This window comes from Microcaecilia unicolor, chromosome 3 (genome assembly GCF_901765095.1).
Source record: "Microcaecilia unicolor chromosome 3, aMicUni1.1, whole genome shotgun sequence".
Taxonomy (NCBI): domain Eukaryota; kingdom Metazoa; phylum Chordata; class Amphibia; order Gymnophiona; family Siphonopidae; genus Microcaecilia; species Microcaecilia unicolor.
In genome coordinates this window covers 450431200-450456038 of record NC_044033.1, presented here as the reverse complement: position 1 = coordinate 450456038, position 24839 = coordinate 450431200, and the positions used below count along the sequence as shown (strand labels likewise).

At 43.2% G+C, this 24839-nt stretch overlaps 1 protein-coding gene across 1 annotated transcript in view; it reads right to left on the bottom strand.

The window, feature by feature from the left end:
* The window catches only part of DLGAP2 (DLG associated protein 2), a 360498-nt gene that overhangs the window by 322129 nt on the left and 13530 nt on the right, over positions 1-24839 (bottom strand). The gene's annotated exons all lie outside the window — the stretch shown is intronic.

The following is a 24839-nucleotide window of genomic DNA, read 5'->3' as shown; positions in this document are numbered from 1 at the left end:
GTAAAAGCATGTATCTGCACATTTTCTTCTCAAGCCTATTCAACCGCATACTACATTATCATATACATTTCCCTTCAAATGTATATATTGTCAAAAAGATGTGGCACTCAGTGATCTGTTCCTAATGTGGTCACATTGGCTAACATGAAAAAAATGTAGTTAAAAAATAGTTTTTTTTAACATATTAACCTGTTATCTTAGCTATATCTTGCTAAAAATGCTATGTTAGATGACATCCTGATTTTTGAGTGCAGGAGTAGCCCTATAGTTAGTGCAGTAGCCTGGGAACCAGGGGGACTGGGGTCAATTCCCACTGCAGCTCTTTGTGACTCTGGGCAAGTCACTTAACCTTCCATTGACTTAGGTAAAAAAATAAATACCTGTATATAATATGTAAACTGCTTTGATCGTAACTGCAGAAAGACAGTATATCAAATCCCATCCGCTTTCCCTTCAATATAACTTAAGCAGCCAAAAGAATTAAAATGACACAATGCACTATTGTTTTCATGACTGCCCTCAGCTTCATATCTTCACTCGTGTTTTAGAAAACTAGCAAATCCCTATTTTCGGCGAGGGATTTGACGAGGGAAAGACGAATGAGAAAAATCAAGTGGGTAAGGGGTCTTGATACTATTTATTTATTTATTGGGATTTATTAACCACCTTTATGAAGAGATTCGCCCAAGGCAGGACTCCATTTTGTTGATATAACATGTTTGTGCCATTACATTGAGCACTCATGATAAGGTGTTCTCTGTAAAATTATTTTATCTTGGTTTCCAAGTTCACCAAATTCTGCCCTGGGCAAGTCACTTAAGGCCCCTTTTATAACGTGGGCTTACCACTCGCTAAACAGGAAGCACCGCTGGGCTACCACAGCTGCCTGGCAGTACTTCCCACCCCCAGCGCGCTGTCGTATCTAGTGCTACAAAAATATATTTACTTTTGTGGCGCCGATGTGTACCCGTCGGTAATCGGGCAGTGGTTACCTCCGGGTTAGCACGAGAGCCCTTGCCACTGGCTCCATAGGTGGTGGTAAGGGGTCCCCCCAAAATGGCCACGTGACAAGTGCTTTACTTGCTGCACAGCCATGTCCTGCCGAAAAGAAAGATCTACCCTTTTACCCACAATCTGTTTTGTAGCTGGGGCAATGGAGAGTATAGGGCCCCTTTTACCTGCTGAGGTAAAAGAGGGCCTCAGTGTGCGTCAAAAACACGCACAATGACTCCAGTGCAGGCCCCCTTTTACCATAGATTGGTAAAAGGGGCCCTATATTGTCCATTGCCCCAGATACAAAGCAGATTGTGAGCCCACTAGGGACAGACATAGGCAGTGCATTTTTTCTAGTGAAAAAGGTGCCGGTACTCAAATGCCAGGCCACCCTTCAGGGCTGGGGTGATCACTGAGGGATCCAACCCACAATAGCCAGGCCCCCTGCAACCAGTCACAGAACCTGACAAGGCAGAATTGGTGTGTGGAGCCTGAGCTCTTTTATTAAAACTTGGGGACCATGGGTCAATTTTAGCAGACAATGGAAAAGGTGCCGATACTCAGTACCCCCAAGTACCCCCTCAAAAAAAAGTCCTGGACATAGGGCAAGTCATTTAATTCTCTTGCCCCAGGTACAAAACCTGAGGACCTTTTTTCCAAACTCTGGTAAAAGTAGCCTTAGCACATCCTTCTGTGAGTCATTTCCAAGCGCTAAGGCTATGTTCACCACAGGGGTAAAATCATAGGTTTTTCAATTTTCTGCATTAATAGCCATAGGCTAATTTTTCCATTAGCGTGTTGTGCCCCTACTGCCACATATTTTGTAGGTGGTAAGGCTCACGCACTAACCACACACTGGTTGGTTAGCATGCAGCAATGTAGTTGTTCTAACCAATTAGTGTACAACAAGTGCACTCTCCACCCCCAGATCCGCTGCACACATACAACAAATACAGTGGGACGGCTGAGTTTCCTGAGATAAGGCATTTTTTACTGTGGTAAGCATGCATTAATGTTTACTTCAGCTTAATAAGGACCCCTTAGATTATGAGCCCACTAGGGATAGAGAAATGTGCCTGTATATAATACATAAATGTGGTATGATCACATGCATCACCCTCACCTTTATTCTTACCTTACTGTAACACTCCTATTACTTAACTTCCGATAGAAGTATTTAGAATTTTTCAGAACAACAGAACACCACAGGTGGCTTGACTTAAAAATACAAACTACAATATAATACTATCATATATTTTGTATTTTGTTTAAAGAATATTGATATGGAGATGTCGAGAATAATTCTAGTAGATGTGTTGTACTTGGAGAAAATTGGATTCTTCATAGGATGTGACATCTTTTATTGGAACAATATTCAAATAATGTAATCATGTTGGTTCAAAATTCAGCAGCTAGACTAATTTGTTCTGCATCTAAATATGATTTGATAACTTCCCTACTGATTAGATTACATTAGCTCCTGGTTGAAGCTAGTTTACACTTTAAGGTATGTGTTTCTGTCTACAGGTTTTTATATGGAGAAATACCTACATATATGGCAGATCATTTTCAACTGTTATCAGGTTTACTACTACTACTACTACTACTTAACATTTCTAGAGCGCTACTAGGGTTACGCAGCGCTGTACAATTTAACAAAGAGAGACAGTCCCTGCTCAAAGAGCTTACAATCTAATAGACAAGTGAACGGTCGGTCCGATCGGGGCAGTCAAATTGGGGCAGTCTGGATTCACTGAACGGTAAGGGTTAGGTGCCGAACGCAGCATTGAAGAGGTGGGCTTTAAGCAAAGACTTGAAGATGGGCAGGGAGGGGGCTTGGCGTAAGGGTTCAGGAAGGTTGTTCCAAGCATAGGGTGAGGCGAGGCAGAATGAGCGGAGCCTGGAGTTGGCGGTGGTGGAGAAGGGTACTGAGAGGAGGGATTTATCCTTAAGGAAAGCGATAGAGAAACTACTTTTATAATTTTCATTGCTGAAAGCCATAAAATCTCACAAATTGTTAGGTAGTTCATTACCCTATCAGGCATAAAAACATAAGAATAGCCAGGGCTTTTTTTTGAGGGGGTACTTGGGGGTACTGAGTACCAGCACCTTTTCCATTGTTTGCTAAAATTGACCCATGGACCCCACGTTTTAACACAACAATTCTACCTTGTTACAGATTCTGTGATTGGCTGCAGGGGGCCTGGCTATTGTGGGGTGTGTCCCTCAGTGATCACCCCACCCCTGAAGGGTGGCCTGGCATTTGAGTACCGGCACCTTTTTTGCTAGAAAAAATGCACTGAGAATAGCAATACTGGGTCAGACCAATGGTCCATCTAACCATGCTTACTGCAGCTTAATAAGGACCCCTTAGATTATGAGCCCACTAGGGATAGAGAAATGTGCCTGTATATAATACATAAATGTGGTATACTACCAAGTATCCTGCTTCCAACAATGGCCAATCCAGATCACAAGTACCTGACAGAATTCCAAAATAAGAGCAACATTCCATGCTACCAATCCCAGGTTAAGCAACACTAATCTGGAATGCTCTTCCTTAATCTATTGGGGAGAACTATAAATTATCTTTGCTTTTGTGATTGTGCTGATTTTATAATAATTTGTTATTTTGATGTAATTCCTGGTTACTGTCTAGTTCCTCTTATTGCTAGCGGCTTTGAACCTGAATGGAAATTGCAAGTTATAAGATCTTTTTAATGTTAATGTAATGCTAATATCTTTGAACTATTTTTATGTTATTCTAATAAAAGTAATTATGCCTTATAAAGAATGCATATGTGTTATTATAAAATCATTTTGTACCATGAGAGAATTAATATTTGGTTGCAACAACTTTAGTTATGTATTATGCTCAGTTGGATATAATAGGTAAGGCATCAAATAAATATTACTGCATACGTCTATTTAAAAATATGCACAGGTTTTAAGCACAATTTTATGCATAAAAGGTGCTTTTGTGGATTCTACATATACAATTTATGCAATAGATGGAGGTGGGATTTGAGGCAAGCTTATTACAGGCACTAAAGTTTTATGTAGAGCAACAAAATTCAACTGCTGGGCGAATAACTTCTGTGCATAAGTTAGGCAGACTGAACTTATGCATAGAATAGTGATATGCTTGTCACTTACATCTTTGTTTAGTGGCACGATTTAAATGGCCAGTACCACTGAGTAAGAAATAAAGGGGTCCTTTTACAAAGCTGCAGTAAAAAAAAATGCAGTAATGTGGGCGTGTCTTCTTGGTGTGCGCTGGGCAACTTTTTACCATGGCTGTGAAAAAGACCATTTTCTAATGTGCTGGGAAATGGGTGTACGCAAAAATTTAAACTAGCCTGTGTCTATTTAAGGCTTAAGCCCTTACCACCAGCCACTGACTTAGCGTTAAGGGCTCATGTGTCACCTGCGTGGCTAACCATGCAGCGCACACCAACGTGGCCGTGCTGCTGATTACCACAGGGAATTCCCCCATGGCAGAAAATAGAAAAAATATTTTCTACCGTGGGATTTGGCATGCACCAAACTCAGAATCACCGCCAGGCACACGTGCTACCCCAGCGGTAGTGCCAATTTGGCACCCGCTACCCATGCGATATCCCTCCCGTAGCTTTGTAAAGGGGCCCCAAAGTGCCACCGCTGGTGATTTACTTTGTCCAAAAGCAGCAAACACTGAAAATCGAGTCTTGAGTATCTAATATGTTATGGAGTAAATTCAGTAAATGGCACCCAAATATGGGTGCCAAAAAATGAGTATTGAACGCTATTCTATAAATGGTGCTCCAAGTTGGGTGTTGTTTGTAAAATAGTGCTTGGTGCCAAGATCCGCACCTGATATAAATCCTTGCACCTAAATTAGGTGCAGATTTCCCATATTCTAAAATGCAGCAAGCATCTGAAGTAAACGCTCCTGATCCGCTGTGCCCCTCCCATGTTCATGCCCTCTTTTCAGATGCACGCTTAAACATTTCCGCATACATCTTTATAGAATACCAAGAAGATGCATGTGTAAATTCAAATTGTTGCCAATTAGCACCAATAATTGATTGCTAGCACCCAGACTATTGCAACTTGCTTCTCACAGGTCTCCCACTTAGCCATCTCTCTCCTCTTCAATCTGTTCAAAATTCTGCTGCACGACTAATATTCCGCCAGTGTCGTTAAGCTCATATTAGCCCTCTCCTCAAGTCACTTCACTGGCTTCCTATCCATTTTTGTATACAGTTCAAACTCCTCTTATTGACCTATAAGTGCATTAACTCTGCAGCTCCTCAGTACCTCTCCACTCTCATCTCCCCCTACATTCCTCCCCGGGAACGCCGTTCACTGGGTAAATCTCTCTTATCTGCACCCTTATCCTCCACTGCTAACTCCAGACTCCATTCCTTTTATCTTGCTGCACCATATGCCTGGAATAGACTTCCTGAGCCGGTACGTCAAGCTCCATCTCTGGCTGTCTTCAAATCTAAGCTTAAAGCCCACCTTTTTGATGTTGCTTTAAACTCCTAACCCTTATTCACATGTTCAGAACCCTTATTTTATCATCCTCATTTTAAAATTCCCTTATCTCTTGGTTGTCCTGTTTGTCTGTCCTAATTAGATTGTAAGCTCTGTTGAGCAGGGACTGTCTCTTCATGTTCAGGTGTACAGCGCTGCATACGTCTAGTAGCACTATAGAAATGATGAATAGTAGTAGTAGTAGTAGGTGCTGACTCATTATTCAATTAAATTGCACATGTAAGGTGGGCAAGTGCCCAAATCTGTGTATGCAATTTTGAGTGTCATCTATAGAATTTGGGGGTAAAGGAACTTTATAAACGATTTTGTGCTTGTAAAGGATTTTTATAAAATTTCATGACTGCATATGCATGTAAAAAAAAAGCTAGATAAACTCGATTTTGATGGCAATGAAATAGACAATTCCAACCATAAAATATCACTGCTATCCAAAAAATGTCACCAGTAACTGGAAGGGGGTTCGTCCTTGATAAAGCAGTTTGCGAAACGTGATTCATGTCAGACCCCTGAGCCGACAAAGGCAAGTGTTCTACTATTTATAAGTAATCAAAGAAATATTTTGGGATAACATTTACCCCCTCTTTATTAAGTCGCACTAGCGGCTGCCATGCGCTAATGCCAGAACATGCCCATTCACTTTGGCTGTGAAGGCATTGCCACACGTCAGCAAAAGACCAATGATCATGTTAAGTGCTTGATGGCATGCGTTTGATCCATCAATTTGCATGGCTGGGGTCTTGATAAATATAGCAAGTGATTCAATCTATTTAATTCCAACAGAGTGGAAAATGTGCACATAGTTTTATGTAACCTGCATGTTACATATTTCGCTCAGCCCTTAAAACTCACCTTTTCCAAAATGCAGTTGGAATTGATGCAGCAATCGACAAAGGAATGGACAGGGTCCTCTGATCCACTTTCAGGTAAAAACCACCCTTTCCTGGTTTTTAAAAAATCGTATGTGTGTATGACTATTTCCTATTCATTTTATTAATTAATTGTAAACCACCCTGTGATGCTTACAGGAAGGACAGTATACTAAGGGGTCTTTTACTTAGGCACGCTGGCATTGTTAGCGTGCGTTAAAAATAGGTGCACACTAAATGCTAAAGATGCCCATAGGAATGCATTGGCATCTTTAGCGTTTAGCACGCCTTTTTGAGCTAAAAACGCCAGTGCGACTTAGTAAAAGACCCCCTAAGTCAAAATAAACTATAAACCATGTGGAGTTTTTATTAAGACCAATCATTGATAATTTGATCTCTAGCTGTTTGATCTACTACTACTACTACTACTTATCATTTCTATAGCGCTACTAGACGTACGCAGCGCTGTACACTTGAACATGAAGAGACAGTCCCTGCTCGACAGAGCTTACAATCTAATTAGGACAGACAAACAAGAGAAGGGAACATTACAGTGAGAATGATAAAATAAGGGTTCTGAACAAGTGAACAAGGGTTAGGAGTTAAAAGCAGCATCAAAAAGGTGGGCTTTTAGCTTAGATTTGAAGACAGTCAGAGATGGCGCTTGACGTACCAGCTCAGGAAGTCTATTCCAGGCATATGGTACAGCAAGACAAAAGGAACAGAGTCTGGAGTTAGCAGTGGAGGAGGAGGGTGCAGACAAAAGAGATTTACCCAGTGAATGGAGTTCCCGGGGAGGAATGTAGGGAGAGATGAGAGTGGGTGGAGCTGTTTGATCAGTGCTTTGAGTTTCTTATAAATATCCTTGGTGTTTTGCTCTGCTAAAAATTCTACATGAGTAAAATTGATAGGTCTTTTTGTACATTTTTCTAGTGATAGCTCCTCCACCTCCCCCCCACCATTTGCAGGGCATTTTTTTGTGGCAGTACAGACTAGCACTGCATACCGGCACCTTGTTTGCCTTGTCCCCTGTCCATAGGCTTTGGAATGAGGGGAGCTAGAGGTGCCATTGCAGCTCCCCCTGGTTTACCTTGCAACTTGTTTCTTTGGCACAGCAGCAATAGCATTTCAGAGAAAGTTGCCTGTGCCACCCAGGAGTCTCCTGTCTGCTACACCCCGCTCCCGTGATGTAACTTCCTGTTTCTGCAGGGGTGCGGCAGAGAGGAAGCTCTGGGGCTAGGACAGGCAACTTTCTCTGAAATGCTGCTGCTGCTGTGTGAAGGAAACAAGTTGAAAGGTAAATTGGAAGAACAGCTGGATCGTGGGTAGGGGAAATTCCAGAGCAATTGAGAGGGAGAGAGATCCCCAACCCAGGCAGGGGAGGGGGTTTTAAAAACATAAAAGTGGAGATAACTGAACTGGGCTTGGGGGTGGGGGGGGTTAAGAGAAGAGAAAAAGGAGGGAGATACCTGAGCTGGGCACAGAAGAGAGAGAGAAGACATGCAGTACAATGGGAGGGAGAGGAGATAGGGAGAGATGTTGGACCAAGGACCCTGAGGGGGAGGAGAGGGAGGGAGGGAGAAATGTTTGATTCAGACCCAGAGGTAGAGGGGAAGGAGAGAGGGAGAAATGTCGGATCATGGAGTGAAGATAGAGAGGTGAGAGAGAGAAAGAAAGACCGAGAAATGCTGGATCTGGACTCAGAGGTGGAGAGGACACAGAGAGGAACTGATGTCAGATCATGGGTGGAGGGAGAGGACAGAGAGAGGGAGAAATGCTGGATCCACATCCAGAGGTGGAGAGGAAGGAGAGGGGGAGATGTTGGATCATGGCATGGAAAGAGAGGAGAGAGATAGAGGGAGAAATGCTGGATCCACACCCAGAGATGGAGGGGAAGGAGAGAGAGAGAGAGAGAGAGAGAGAGACAGACAGAAATGACAGATCATGGGGTGGAAGGGAATGAGGAGGGAGAGAGAGAGAGATATGTATCATGGGGTGGAAGAGAGGAGAGTGCAGATGCTAGGTATGGGAAGAGATCAGGAGAGAGAGGTCTATAAAATACTGAGTGGAGCGGAACAGGTAGACATGAATTGGTTGTGTACTCTTTCCAAGAATACAAGGACTAGGGGCATGCAACTAAGCTAACTAAATAGTAAATTTAAAAGAAATCGGATACAATATTTTCAATGATGCCTTTGTATATGCTCTATGGCTGGTAAAAGGGATGTGGCTACCGTGGTTACTGTAGGGGTGGAGCCATGGATAGTGACCCCGCCTCTAAGGTTGCCCTGTATGAGTACTGGTACCTTTTTTCCAACAATAAAGCACTGCCCATTAGCCACCAGGGACAATCTCGGTAGATGCAAGAAAGATGGGGAAGGGTGGGAGAAATTCTCTTTGAGGGTTGGGGTGGAAGAATTCATAATGTGGAATCAGGTTGGGGCTTTGATTAGGTCTGAAGAGATTTGATTAAAGGAGTTGGGGAGCAGGGGGTTTGATCAGAGGCATAGAAGATGCCGGTCTGCATGCACATGCTCTTTTAAGATTGCTTCTACAAGTTAGCTGTCTGATGTCCTGCGGAGAATAGATAAACATCAGATCAAAGATAGCATTATCCATTCATGATTAACATATCTTACAAGGCTCAAGGCAAGCTGCATTATTCATTTTGCATAAAACTGAGCCGACTGGAATGCATTTGCATATTTGGCATCCCCATTACTTAACCTGTGCTGCTCTAAAAAAAAAGTGCTTCTTTTGTCATTTAACAAATGCTATCTGGCAAAAACTACATCATTCCCTTAACACGTCTTAGTAAGCATGGCCCTAAATATGATAAGAGTAAGAGGCAGCCTTGAATACTACCCAAATCTGATTTTTGTTTACATTTTCTAGTTGAAAAAGTGCCTTTATAGACCATGATGATCAGCTAGTGGTTGTGCATTGGGTTAGTGCTCACCACACTCAAGCAAGTGATTCCTGTGAGGCAATGCCAACAGAGCCCAGGCTTTGTCGGCATTATTGCAAGGGACCACTACCTCAGCCTGAAAAGAGGCCCTTGATGTTGTTGGGCTAAGGTTTGCCCATATATCTTAGCACAGGGGCATCCATGTTTTTTCAAGTGTGGCTCACTTGATCAGAAATCAACGTGTATGTTTTGGCTGCAGAAATTTTTATAGTGGACTACATTATCAGAAACCCATATGTGTAGGTGACGCATGAATATTTTAGCCTGCTATATAGCATGATGAATTAAACTGCGGGGAGAGTGTAATACCCTATGATATGGGTATTACTAAAGGAGAGGTGTAGAACTTTCCTGAATGCCCTGGAAGGAGGAAGTGCCCTGCTAGAGGTTTGGAGGATTATGGTAGGCCTGTCCAAGGGAGGGGTTGCCAGATAAATTTCAGAGAAAGAGAGAGAGTTCTGTTGCGGTAAGTGACAGATTGGGAGGAGTCTGGACTTTATTAAGAGGATCACTGAGAGGAAGCATATAGTTTTTGGTTGTCTGTACCTAGGGTTACCATATTTTGTCCTCTCAAAAAGAGGACACATGTCCTGCCCCCTGCCCCGCCCCTTTTGCATCCTCATCCTGCCCCCGTCACACATTTTTTTTTGTTACATTTGTACCCTGCGCTTTCCCGCTCATGGCAGGCTCAATGCGGCTTACATATTATATACAGGTACTTATTTGTACCTGGGGCAATGGAGGGTTAAGTGACTTGCCCAGAGTCATAAGGAGCTGCCTGTGCCTGAAGTGGGAATCGAACTCAGTTCCTCAGTTCCCCAGGACCAGAGTCCACCACCCTAACCACTAGGCCACTCCTCCCCTCCCCTCCCCTCCCCCCGGGTCACATATTCCCCTCCCCTGCCCCCCATCACCTCCCCTCCCCTTACTTACTATCTACTCCCCTGGTAGTCTAGTGACTTCTTCGGGGCAGGAAAGAGCCCCCTCTTTCCTGCCCGGAGCTCTGTCCTTGCCCTGCATCCTGTTGCTGTGACGATCTCGGGATTCAAAATGGCTGCAAGAGTTGAAGTCTCGCGAGGCTCTTTCACAAAATGCCAGAGGACGAAAGTTGTAATGAACAAAATTCTTCTAAACCCAACACAGTACTGTGTTTTGGCATAAAGCCTGCATTAGGGGTCTAAAAATAGGACATGTATAAAGAAACAAATATGCAAATATGCAACGAGTCAGATATTGTTCTTCCAACTCCGATTCTTCTGGTCATCTACTTTATCAAGAAGCTGCTGGTATTTAGTCTCTAACTCAGGTGCCTGCGACTCAACCAGGCCCATCCTAGAGTCATGCGTCACAACACGTTCCTTCAGGCCTTGCAGTTTATTGTCCTGCTGATCCTTCTTCTTCTATGGAGGCATGATGTTTTACTAATTTGTCATCCAGGATAGTTGACATATACTTAGTTATCTCACACATGGTTTCTTCCTGTAGTATAACCACTGTCTGCCCCACTGCCAACTTGATGGCATTCCTCTAGCAGGCATACCCCGCACTGAAACAGAACTATTATCAGTCCAGCAAGAAACTAGGGGTTCCTGATGCTGCTACAAATACTGCAGGGGAGTAAAAGGGGTGAAATAGGATGAGGTATAACAATAATAAGCAGATGAGAAGAGGAGCGAGGTCAGAGAACGTCCGCTCAGCACTCATGCATCAAGTGACCCCCCCCCCCCACCCTTTATTGAATAGTGTGTAGCACTGATTCTCATGTCTAACTTTGTGCACCAGACTTATGCCTGCTGAAACCTGATGTAAATGCTGGCACCCAAGTTAGGCGCGCTTACCAATATTCTATAACTATGCTTGTATCTTTTCAGAATGCCCCGATACACCCATGCCCACACCCTCTTTCAGGATACACGCTATGGGAGTTAGATGCCCCATCTTATAGAATGGTGTGCAAACAGCTGTGCATGCAAATTTTAATGGGTGCCAATTATCATCAATAATTGGTTGTTAGAAACCAATTATTGATGGTTAACAGCTAATCAACCAATTAATTTGTGTGTGCATCTTGGCAGTGCACCAAACTTTGGGCACTGTATATAGAATCCAGGAGTTAGTGCTCAGACTTCTGGTGCCCAAATTTGGGTGACCTTTATAGAATTGGCCCCTATGTCCACAATCCTCTGTGCATAGCTTTAAAAAGGCTGATGAGTTTCAAGGCTAATGGAAGGGTACACTTTCCAAGCTTTTACGACTACCATATTGCCTTCAACATGAGACAGAGTGCTATATGGATACTAATTCTGGTACTATGGATCCTTCTATGTGGATGAAATTTGAAGCGGAATGATGCTCTGGGATTCCCTTATCTCTTTTACCTTCAATGGTTATTTCTCCACCACAGTTTGATAATCCTCTGTTGAAATCCAGTCAATTGGAATTCAGAGAGATTGACACATTTATTTATTTATTAGGATTTATTTACCACCTTTTTGAAGAAATTCACTTAAGGCGGTGTACAGTAAGAATAGATCAAACATGAACAATAGGCAATACAAAGTATTTTGTCAGAACTATCAACTTTAACCACCGAATCAGGGTGTGCTACTTTGTAGAAACAATTTGCTCTACTTCCTGGTGCCACCTTAAAATGTTACAAAATTCTTTAGTCCAAAAAATTCACTAGACTCATGGGGCCTGAATCTGCCTGGGTTTGGGGTCTTCAAATTTCTTTATCACATCCACAATGGGGTGAAATTTGGTCTAAACGTTTCAAGATATTACGATCTTCCTCAGTTAGACAATCATTGTATTTCCTTATGCACAGTGTTCTATGGACTCCTTAAAAATTATCTAAATTGCCCAGTACAAAGGGTTGAAATTGCTAATCATGTGGCAGTTCTGTTGGTACCTTAACACATGTTGTATCAATATTACTACTACTACTACTACTACTATTTAGCATTTCTATAGTGCTACAAGGTGTACGCAGCGCTGCACAAACATAGAAGAAAGACAGTCCCTGCTCAAAGAGCTTACAATCTAACAGACAAAAAATAAAGTAAGCAAATCAAATCAATTAATGTGTACAGGAAGGAGGAGAGGAGGGTAGGTGGAGGCGAGTGGTTACAAGTGGTTACGAGTCAAAAGTAATGTTAAAGAGGTGGGCTTTCAGTCTAGATTTGGGTGGCCAAGGATGGGGCAAGACGTAGGGGCTCAGGAAGTTAATTCCAGGCGTAGGGTGCAGCGAGACAGAAGGCACGAAGTCTGGAGTTGGCAGTAGTGGAGAAGGGAACAGATAAGAAGGATTTATCCATGGAGCGGAGTGCACAGGAAGGGGTGTAGGGAAGGACGAGTGTGGAGAGATACCTTAAAGGATTCTGGGAAAGCATTTAGAGCATTACAAGTGAATTATTGTATATTGTTAACTCTTTACATATAAGATATTGATTCTTGGCCTTCTTGGTATATGTTTCCCCATTATAGACAAAAAAAATGAAATTATTGAGAATTTTAATGGCTCTGGCTATTAAATCTATTTTGCAATGCTGGAAAGACCTATCTAAACTGGAATTTAACACTTGTCTGTTTAACCACTAAATATGAGCGAGTAGTGGTGAGAAACTGAGGGCCCTGAAATCTTTTGAGAGAACTTGGGCTCCTTTATGAGATTATTGTCATTTGCCTTGATAATTTTATGGTTTTATTATTCTTTTTTTCCATCGATATCAGACTACAATTTATGATGGTCCTATACCAAGCTTTCTAGTTATGTATATAAATTATATATTAGACTGAGAGTAGCAGTCACTGTTTTTGTGATTTTTGTTTTGTTATTGTTACTTGTTTTTCATCCAAGAAATTTCAATAAAAATATTTGAACTTACATTGAGTACCTAGTACCTTTTTAGCATCTATAATCTTGGCAATACTATTTACTGTGTCTGCTTTTCAAATACTGAAAAGCAGCAGACACATAATATACTGAAAAATGTTAAAGCATGAGATGGAGAACGTTTCCATCATCTTAAGTTACAGTACACCAGCTGGTAGTTAGTTTCATTGTTAGTTACAGAAAACAGAACAAACTCACAAAGGACATCCTGTGAATTATAATAATACAGCAAGCCCATGTGCTGTTGGGGCTTTTCAGAAAACAGTCTTTACAAAGATTGATTTGTGGCAGGATTCAGAAATACAACGAGCTGTACACATCCTGTGGTATGCCAAAATTGCAGAAATCCTGTGATTTGATAAAGATCTAACATGAGTGGAGTCAGAGGCGTAGCTACGGGTGGGCCTGGGTGGGCCCAGGCCCACCCAGTTTAGCCTCGGGCCCGCCCAAAAGAAGATCCTTACCCTCTGCCACCCCTTCTGCAGCGCTTCTTTTAATGCTGTCGGCGCTGCTGTGCACTGTTTCCCACCCCTGCAGCGGCGCTTACATTTCGCTATGGCGCTGCCTGCCAGCAACTCTACAGATGCGTCACCGACGTCCGACGTCCTGCTCCGGGGCCTTCCGCGTCCAGCCTCCGTAAACAGGAAGTTACATCAGCGCGTCAGAGGGAAGGTCCCGGAGCAGGACGTCAGTGACGCATCTGTAGAGTTGCTGCAGGCGGGCAGCGCCATAGGGAAGTGTAAGCGCCGCCGCGGGGGTGGGAGACTGTGCACAGCAGCCGACAGCATTAAAAGAAGCGCTGCAGGGGTGGGAGAAGTCAGGGTGCTGGCCCAGGAAGGGGAGGGGAGGGAAGGGAACAGAAGGGTGAAGGGTGCTGGACTTGCCAGGGGCAGAGGGTTGGAGGGAAGGGAGAGAGGTTTGGGATTTGCAGAGGGTAGGTTGGAAGGAAGGGGAGAGGTTTGGGATTTGCAGAGGGGAGGTTGGAAGGAAGGGGAGAGGTTTGGGATTTGCAGAGGGGAGGTTGGAGGGAAGGGGAGAGGTGCTGGATATGCAGGGGGGGTGGAGGGAAAGGGATGTGTTGGATACACAGAGGGTTGAAGTGAAGGGGAGAGGTGCTGGACATGTGGGGGGGGGGGGGGGCTGAAGGAGAGGTGCTGGATATGCAAATGATGGCTGAAAGGAAAGGAGACAGATGTGGACCTGCAAGGAGGGCTGGAGCGAAGGGAGAAAGGTGCTGGACCTATGGGAGGGGTTAGAGGGAAGGGAGAGAGGTGCAGGGAGAAAGAGCCAGATGCATAAGGGGAAGGAAAGAGAGGAAGAGAAGCTGGTTGGGGGGTGGGATCAGAGAGGAGAGGGACACATTGGTGTGGAGGAGGGAGAAAGGGGACATAGGGAAGTATACAGAAGGGAGATGATGGGCATTAGGTGGGAGCATGGGGACAGGGACACAAATGTGAGATGCTGTATGGGGATGGCACATGGGCACAGAGGGGTAATGCCTGACAAGGAGGGGGGACGGGGATATGGAATAGAGATAAAATTCTGGACACTGGAGAGGGGGGTATATGGACACAGAGGGGGGGGGGAGAGATACCAGACAAGGGGGAGAATAGGAATACAGAAGGGATATGCTGGGCATGGGGTGCATAGGTGCACAGAGGAATGATGATGGATGAGGGGATATGAACACAGGGGAGATACTGGACAAGGAAATATAGGAAAACAGAGAAGGGAGATGGATGATGGACATGAAGAAAGAAGAAATGTCAAATAGGAGACACTGGCAAGTGAGTTAAGAGAAGACAGAGGGAAGCAGAAACCAGAGACTGGGACCAATATGATTTGAGAAAAAATGACCAGACAACAAAAAGGTATAAAAATATTTTATTTTCAATGTCGTGAATATAACATGTTGGATTTGAAATGTACATCTTGCCAAAGTTGATGTTAAACATGGCTGGGGTCCAGGACAGAAATCTAGGAAAGGACCCCAAAGTCCATTACCAGGCTGCGCCTTCAGCTTCCAGCATGCAGGCTTTCTTTGGCCAAGGAACCAAGCACAATTGCCCTAGTTCCATCCCCTAACACCATCCCTGGCATGTGCCATCTTTATATTTTGCACAGAAGCAAATGCCTTTCTTTTTTGTTGCTCTGGTGTTGTACTACATGTAAGGTCTAGTTTCTTGGGGTTTCCTTTAATTTATATTTCTAGAGTTTGTGGTCACTTATTCTGTATTTGGCATTTGTGTCTTGTGTGTGTGACTGAGGTATTCTGTTACCATGAAGTTTCCATGTAGCATTCTGTAGTATTTTGGCTTGTTCAGCTTTCCTGATAAATGTATTTGTATTTTAGGGCCCTACTATAATATTTAAGGCACTTCTTTTTCATAGTTAGGATCTTTGTTTTTGAAAGTTAGTGTTGGCATGGTAGATTTGCTCTAGGTTCTGAGTGACTTTTGTTTTATAGATTTTTTTTTAAGTTAATTTATAATATGTCTGTAATTGAGATTACACTAGAAAACAAAATTTCTTTGTATGATGAGTTTTATGGAGAATTGTCCTTGCTGTGCTCTGTATCCATTGTTGGTGGAGAGCCAGGAGGTTCTCTGGATGCAGAATGTGTGGCTCAATGGGGCTGAATAGTGCAGTCTATTGTACTTCCCTTAGCTCTCAATTGGTCTGCAGCCACTGAAGCCTGCACTGCAACCCTCATTGAAGTTATGGGGAGTGGGGTAGGGACAGAGCATGGGTGCATCAGGTTTCTGTTTTTTCTCTTTCAAAAAAGTTGGCAACTCTAGTGCCCACCCATCCAACCTGTTGGCCCACCCAAAAATTGCCTTCTGGCTACGCCACTGGAGTGGAGAGTGGTTTACAAATCCATTCTTCAAAAATCTATCTAGTCTGGTTTTGGGGAGCAACCAAAATATTCAAATAAATTTGGTTATTGCAGTATATTTCATGACTGTTCATTGAGCATGCCCAGAAAAACTGAGAAGATAGTAACATGTGTGCTTGACAGTAATTTGCCCAGTCAGTTGTCAAACGGGGTATGTATAAGGAAGTCAGACTTTAAGAAGGTCACAGGAGTGGAGGAGTGGCCTAGTGGTTAGGGTGGTGGACTTTGGTCCTGAGGAACTGAGTTCGATTCCCACTTCAGGCACAGGCAGCTCCTTGTGACTCTGGGCAAGTCACTTAACCCTCCATTGCCCCATGTAAGCTGCATTGAGCCTGCCATGAGGTGGAAAGTGCGTGGTACAAATGTAACAAAAAAAAAAAAAAGAAGGTCACTTTAATGAGCACTGCTAGATGGTTTTACAGTGAAGTATGGTACTGGGCTGACCCCACAGGTAGTATTTATGTTCCCATAGCATAAAAACTCAGAAGATGAAGGAACAAAAGAGGCAGGCCACAGCACGCCAGAGGAAAAACTGGAAGGACCCCATGGAAGCAACAATCCTGCCTCGACATTATACATATCAGAGTCAGGAACTACTACTGCCAACCTGAATGCCTGTAGTCCAGTAGAAGTTCTCAGAAAAAGATAATAGGTAGCCTGCTGTATTAGAGATGTTCAGTGAGAGCTTTTCTTTTTTTGTTGTTGTTCTTACAGGAAAATGGTTCCCGAATGCCTGTTAGTCTAGCCCGTGGAGCTAACCTGCTGTTAAAAAAATATATCCTTTTTCATGGATGCCATCAGTATTTGGTCCTTTGTTCAGAAAGGGACAGCTGGCACATTACCACATAAGTGTAGTATAAAAGAAGTTCATGGTATTGTAGAAAAGGCTTAGGTAACTGTCAAAATTGGTGACCTTTTCTGAAGTGATGCCCTGGGAAGAGCAAGAGGAGGAGGGAAAGACTGAATACAAGTCACAAAGAGAATCTGAAAGTATCATAGAACTCTATAGATAAAAATGAGTGATACAGTGCAATTCAATACATAGATTCAAACGCTAAGAAACCAAAGCTGAAAAAGCAGTTTTATAAGAGAGTTTCACACACACACATATATATATATAGACAGAGAGTTGATCACATGGCCAAGACCAAGCAAGGACAGAGAGAGCTATAGCCACTTGAATACCTGTTTTGTGTCTGGAGGAGTGAACAGCAGTAATATTGAAAGTGATTTCAGTGTAGTCATTTCAGTGACCTTTAAAAATCCACTGCCTGCCGTGATACACCAGAGAGCTGACCAGATGACTGAGACTGAGCAAGGAGAGAGGTAGAGGGTTATAATAACTCGAATATCTGTTTTGTATCTGCAGGGGAAAATGACAGCTATACCAGAAGTGATATTAGTGGGGTCATATCAATGGCCTTTAAAAAGACATTTACTGTCTGCTGTGATATAAGGCTGCAGTCATGTACCCAAAGGAGCACACCTAAAAAGGAATGATCCTTTAGAGTCCAATCAGAATAAGAAAAAACCATAATGACTGCTTCTCTCCCCTGTTTGAATATAGGGAAAAGGAAGGCCAAAGTGAGAGCACTAAGAGATCCTTGTCTTCTGGGTCTATAGATTTTTTTCTTACTATTGAAGCTAAAGAGACTCAGGGCTCTGTTTACTAAGGTGCGTTAGTGTTTTTAGCATGACTACATTTAGTGCGCACACTAACCAATGTAAGCGCCTTTTAAGGATATTATAGGCACGTACATGGTTAATGCGCATTAAAAACATTAACGCACCTATAACGCTGCTTAGTAAACATAAGTATTGCCACACTGGGACAGACCAAAGGTCCATCAAGTCCAGCATCCTGCTTCCAACAGTGGCCAATCCAGGTCACAAATACCTGGCAAGATTCCCCCACAAAAAGTTCAATACATTTTATGCTGCTTATCCCAGAAATAAGCAGTGGATTTTCCCCAAGTCATTTTAATAATGATCTATTGACTTTTCCTTTAGAAAGCTGTCCAAACCTTTTTTAAACCCCACTAAGCTATCCACCTTTACCACATTCTCTGGCAACGAATTCCAGAGTTTAATTACACATTGAGTGAAGAAAAATTTTCTTCGATTCATTTTAAATTTACTACTTTGTAGCTACATCGCATGCCCTCTACTCCTAGTATTTTTGGAAAGAATAAACAAACGATTCATGTCAGGAAGTATTTTTTCACGGAGAGAGTAGTGGATGCTTGGAATGCCCTCCCGCGGGGGGTGGTGGAAATGAAAACAGTAACAGAATTCAAGCACGCGTGGGATAAACATAAAGGAATCCTGTTCAGAAGAAATAGATCCTAAGGAGCTTAGCCAAGATTGGGTGGCACAGCCGGTGGCGGGAGGCGGGGACAGCACTGGGCAGACTTATACGGTCAGTGCCAGAGCCGGTGGTGGGAGGCGGGGCTGGTGGTTGGGAGGCAGGGATAGTGCTGGGCAGACTTACACGGTCTGTGCCCTGAAAAGGACAGGTACAAATCAAGGTAAGGTATACACAAAAAGTAGCACATATGAGTTTATCTTGTTGGGCAGACTGGATGGACCATGCAGGTCTTTTTCTGCCGTCATCTACTATGTTACTATCCAGCTTATAATCGAAAGTAATCGCCGGCTATTTCCCGACACAAATCGTGATATGGCCGGCGATTTCGCAAAAGCGGCGAAAAGCATATAATCAAAAGCTACATTTGTGCTAGCTTTACCGCTTTCCCTTCGCCTCGCCGGCGAAAGTTCAAAGGGGCGTGTTGGCGGCGAAGCGAAGGCGGAACATGGGCAGGCTTGCGCGTGGCTACCAGATGGCCGGCTTTCATGGATAATGGAAAAATAAAACCCGGCGATAAGCAGTATTTCGCCGGGTTTACTTGGTCCTTTTATTTTCACGACCAAGCCTCAAAAAGGTGCCCCAACTGACCAGATGACCACCGGAGGGAATGGGGGATGACCTCCCCTTACTCCCCCAGTGGTCGCCAACCCCCTCCCACACTAAAATTATTAAAATACAAACCTTTTTTGCCAGCCTGTATGCCAGCCTCAAATGTCATACCCAGCACCCTGACAGCAGTATGCAGGTCCCTGGAACAGTTGTTGTTGGTTGCAGTGGACTGCAGAAAGGCAGAGCCAGGCCCTCCCCCCTACCCTGGGTAATGTTGAGCCCTCCCAAATCCCCCAAAACCCACTGTACCCACATGTAGGTGCCCCCCTTCAGCCCTTAGGGCTAGGGTAATGGTGCACACTTGTGGGCAGTGGGTTTTGGGGGGGATTTGGGGGACTCAGCACACAAGGGAAGGGTGCCATGCACCTGGAAGCTAATTTGGTTGTTTATAAAAGATGTTTGAAGTGCCCCCTAGGGTGCCCGGTTGGTGTCCTGGCATGTGAGGGGGACCATTGCACTACAAATGCTGGCTCCTCCCACGGCCAAATGCCTTGGATTTCGCCGGGTTTGAGATCGCCGGCAGTTTTTTCCATTATCGCGGAAAAACAAAAGTGGCGATTTCAAACCCGGCGAAATCCAAGGCATTTCGCCAGGCCACACCGTATTATCGAAAAAAAAAGATGGCCGGCCATCTTTTTTGAAAATACGGTTCCGGCCAGCTGTTACGCCGCTGCCAAAATAGATCGCCGGTGACGTTCAATTATTCCCCTCCACGTTACTCCAGGTTACCTGTTCCACTCCACTCATTATTTTATAGACCTCTATCATATTTCCCCTCAGCCGTCTTTTCTCCAAGCTGAAGAGACCTAGCCGCTTTAGCCTTTCCTCATAGGGAAGTCGTCCCATTCCCTTTATTATTTTCGTTGCCCTTCTCTGTACCTTGTCTAATTCCACTATATCTTTTTTGAGATACAGTGACCAGAATTGAACACAATATTCGAGGTGCAGTCACACCATGGACCAATACAAAGACATTATAAGGTCCTCGTTTTTGTTTTCCATTCCTTTCCTAATAATACCAAACATTCTATTTGATTCTTAGCCACCGCAGCACACAGAGCAGAGGGTTTCAACATATCATCAACGATAACACCGAGATCCCTTTCTTGATCGGTGACTCCTAACATGGAACCTTGCACTACGTAGTTATAATTCGGGTTCTTCTTTCCCAAATGCATCACTTTGCACTTGCTCACATTAATTGTCATCTGCCATTTAGATGCCTAGTCTCCTAGCCCTCAGGCTTCAGGAGTGCTCTATTCCTGATGAACAGACTATCTCAGTGTTATAAGAAGCATTTCCTAGTGCTGTGTTCCATTCACCATTCCAATTTTCACCTGTTGATTGAGATTTGTCCCCACTCGAAAGAAACCCAATTGGGGTACATAAGTACATAAGTATTATCATACTGGGAAAGACCAAAGGTCCTTTGAGCCCAGCATCCTGTTTCCAACAGTGGCCAATCCAGGTCACAAATACCCGGCAAGATCCCAAAAATGTACAAAACATTTTATACTGCTTATCCCAGAAATAGTGGATTTTCTCCAAGTCCATTATAAGTACATAAGTATTGCCATATCTCCTTCTTTGCTGGCTTTTGGTCTATTTCTCAAAAGGTCTAACATGGAAATCAATGACCCATTGAATGTGGAGAATGCTGTTCCATGGGCTTCCATTGTGAATTCTGAAGATACAATGAAATCTATTTTGACTTTAGGTGATTGACTGAAGCATGAGAAAGCATGTTCTTTCTAATTCCCTGAAACTTGGGGTTTTCTCATAAGTACATAAGTATTGCCATACTGGGAAAGACCAAAGGTCTATCAAGCCCTGCATCCTGTTTCCAACAGTGGCCAATCCAGGTCACAAATACCGGGCACGATCCCCAAAAAGTACAAAACATTTTATACTGCTTATCCAAAAACAGTGGATTTTCCCCAAGTCCATTTAATAATGGTCTATGGACTTTTCCTTTAGGAAGCTGTCCAAACCTTTTTAAAACTCCGCTAAGCTAATCACCTTTACCACATTCTCTGGCAACGAATTCCAGGGAATCTAGCTTGTGCCAGGCCTCTTCCTTTGGCTTCACCCAGGGAGGTCTCTAATTAGGAGATGTGATTATCCTGACCAGTTAAATAGCACTGAATATCAGTTGGTATGACTTTTGTTTGCGTTTCGTTTTCCTCTTGGGGTTATGAATATGGTATGAACCTTGCTTGGTATGATGGAATATGTTTTCTAGTCTTCGATGTAGTGCAGTAGTTCCTAAACCTAGTCCTGGAGGCACTTTAGCCAGTAAGGTGTTCAGGATTTCCCTAATGGATATTCATGAGAGAGATATGCCTGTAGTGGAAGCAGTGCATGCAAATCTCTCTCATGAATATTCATTGTGGATATCCTGAAACCTCAACTGGCTGGGATGCCTCCAGGACCAGGTTTGGGAACCATTGATATAGCGAGTTCTTTATGAACGTTTGAAAATGTAATAAAATGTTAATAAAACCATTGTAAAACATTTTTTCCTGTACTATTACTGATTCTTGAATTATTATGATGAGGTTATCTTTCCCTTCATTGTGGACCTGTACTTGAGGTTTATTTGGCTTTCTTTTTTGAATTGCTGTCTTATTTTATTTACATGGTGTGGATGTATATATATTTCCATTGCACTTTGTTTCCATTATTACTGTGAAAATGTAAAAAATGAAAAAAAATAAAAACAATTCCCAGAATAAAGCACTTCTTTTACTTATAGCTGCAACAAAGACAATATGCCAGATAAAGAGAAAAAAATGGACTGATCTAAGACTATTTGAAGAGTGCTTGAAAAAGGAAATTAAGGGCTCCTTTTACTAAGCGGCGGTAAGCCTAACACGGGCTTACCACTCGTTATTTAGGAAATACCGCCGGTCTACGGCAGCAGCCCGGCGGTACTTCCCACCCCTAGTGCGTCATCATTTCCGGTGCTGCAAAAATGTATTTATTTTTGCAGCACTGGACTGTACCCGGTGCGGGAGCCCTTACCAAAACCTCAATGGGTGACTGCAAGGGCTCCACCCCGAAATGGCCATGTTGCAAATGTGTTATTTGCTACACGGCCATGTCCTGCAGGAAGGTGAGACTCCCCTTTTACCAGCTACGGTGAAAGGGGGCCTCGGCACGCGTGTAAAACACATGCCGATGCCAGCGCTGACCCCCTTTTGCCGCAGCTTGGTAACAGGGGCCCTAAGATTTGGCTTGAGGAAATACAAACTTGACAAGGGTTCATTTCAATTATTTTGGAAACAGCAAAATTTAAGAACCGAGTTACATCTCCAAAGTACCCAAGGAAATACAAACTTGACAAGGGTTCGTTTCAATTATTTTGGAAACAGCAAAATTTAAGAACTGAGTTACATCTCCAAAGTACCCAACAAGAAAAGGAGGTGATAATACCTTTGTGTAAATCATTGGTGCTTACTTCTGAAAGTTGTACCTCCAAAAGGAAACAACCAAAACAGAGTGAGTTCAGAGGCTACCAAAAGAGTACAGAATATACATCCTAAGTTCAATGTGGCCGGTAATAATCAGCCTGCGGCTGCCTACACTGAATCCGGAAATTCAGTGCCGTACTGTACCGATCAGCACTGAATTTCTGGTTCTAATTTTGGCTGCCAGAACTTAACCAATTAAGCTGGTATTCAGTGCTAACCGGTTAAGTTTCTAGTGGTTAAAGATAGGACTGCTGTTGATGCTGTCCTATTTAATTGCTAAACTCTGCACTGAATATCGGCACTAACCAGCTATATCACACAATATAGCCGGTTAGCCACTATGGGGGAGATTCTATATGTAGCTCCTTTAAAAATCGGCACAGAAATCAGTGATTACTAAGTGTATTCTATAAGTGGTGCCTAGATTTAGGTGTGATATATAGAATATGCTTAATTGATATCTCAGTGCCTAAAACTGTGCACATCTATTTACACCAACAAAAATGTAGTGTAAATCCCAGCACATAGATTTACGCGCACTGGGCCATATTCTATAACTATGCATGTAAATTTCAGAACGCCCACGAAATGCCCATTTCACTGCCCATAACCACACTCCTTTTTGGCTGTGTGCATTAGAAGTTTGGCGCAGTTCATTAGAGAATAAGCTTAGTGAGTTCTGTGCATAAATTCTAATCAGAGCCAATTAGTACGCATTATTGCTTGCTGCGTGCTGTTATCAGCACTCATTAGTTTGTTAAGATTGTTAAGTTATGCGTGTTGTTGTAGAATCCACTTGTATGTGCCAATTGCAAATATTCAGCAGAGATAACTGGTTATCTCCCATTGAATATCTGCGGTTAGCTGGTTAAATGCTTTTTAAGTGGTCAGCTGCCATTGCTGACCAGTTAAATAGCACTTAATATCGGGGGGGGGGGGGGGGTATGAGTAGAGACAGGGTGGAAGTTATCAAGCTGTTTAGGGCTTTAAGTCACATTATTTGTGCCTTAACACAACTTATAGAGCCCTAACACAGCTTGACAAAATTTACCATGATGAAACTTAAGTCGCCACTGGTTACATAGTAATGAGATGCATGTTTTGCATCTCATTACTATATAAATACCATAACACAACTTGTGGTGATGCACCACAAGTCATGCTAGGGCCAAAAAAATGAAGTAAAATCATTTTAGCTTTTAGCTGGAGTTATTTTACAGCCTGGGAACATCGGGCCACAAAGTCAAGACTACCACTAGGGGCACCATTTTGTGGATGGGACTGGACTGGGCAGGAGTGACTGGGCAACATTTAAGACGGTAGGCCATTTAGGGGGTTCTATGGCCATGGGGTTGGGGGAGTGGGGGGGACTTGAACCCTTTGAGGGTGGAGTGTGTGAGTCTTGAGCTGGGGGGCAAGTAAAGTCTTTGGAGGGTGAGCAGCAAACCAGGGGAGGGGGGCTGCTTTGCTAGACTAGGAGCATGGGCTGCTTGAATAACACTGCTTGCTAGATGGCTCGCAAGCAGCGTTATTCTTTTACTAAGAGATTCAGCAACCTGCAGGACTGAGATACCACAGGCTGCTGTCCCATGGTATATCAAGATACAGTATAAGGCGATCTTTTACCGCAGTTTGATAACTTCCCCCTTTAAAACCCTTTAGTGTCCAATGTTCCCATCAATCTGTTCCCATATGGCTTATTACGGGAACATTGGACACTAAAGGGTTATTAAGGACCTAAACATGTGCAATCTAGATGACGTGGGGGTAATAAATAGAAGTATAAATTATGAATAAGAAGCATGTGTTTCCTTGTATAAGGCCTATATGGGATAGGAATGTTCAACAAATGGATGCATGAAACATCATCCTAACAAAGACAACACAATATTGGGCTTTGAGAAAGTGTGAAATAAATTGTGGAAAAAATAGAGTTAAGACAAAGATCTACTGGAGAGGAAAATAGGTAGACTGGAATAGTCCATGACTCAGGCATGGTGGCGGTTGTTGCAGATTCGATCTTGGATCCATGACTAATGCATATAATACAAGTAAACATTGTAATTTATGAAGCATCAATTAGGCTGCATTATGACTATGTTAAGGTTGTGTTTTAGGGCAAAAATTGAGGCAATGCAGCTGAATGGCTTATTTAAGATATAACATGTATTGGGCATTTGCATGACAACTTTCACTCATTTTTATCATGTATATAGATAGAGAGAGAGAGAG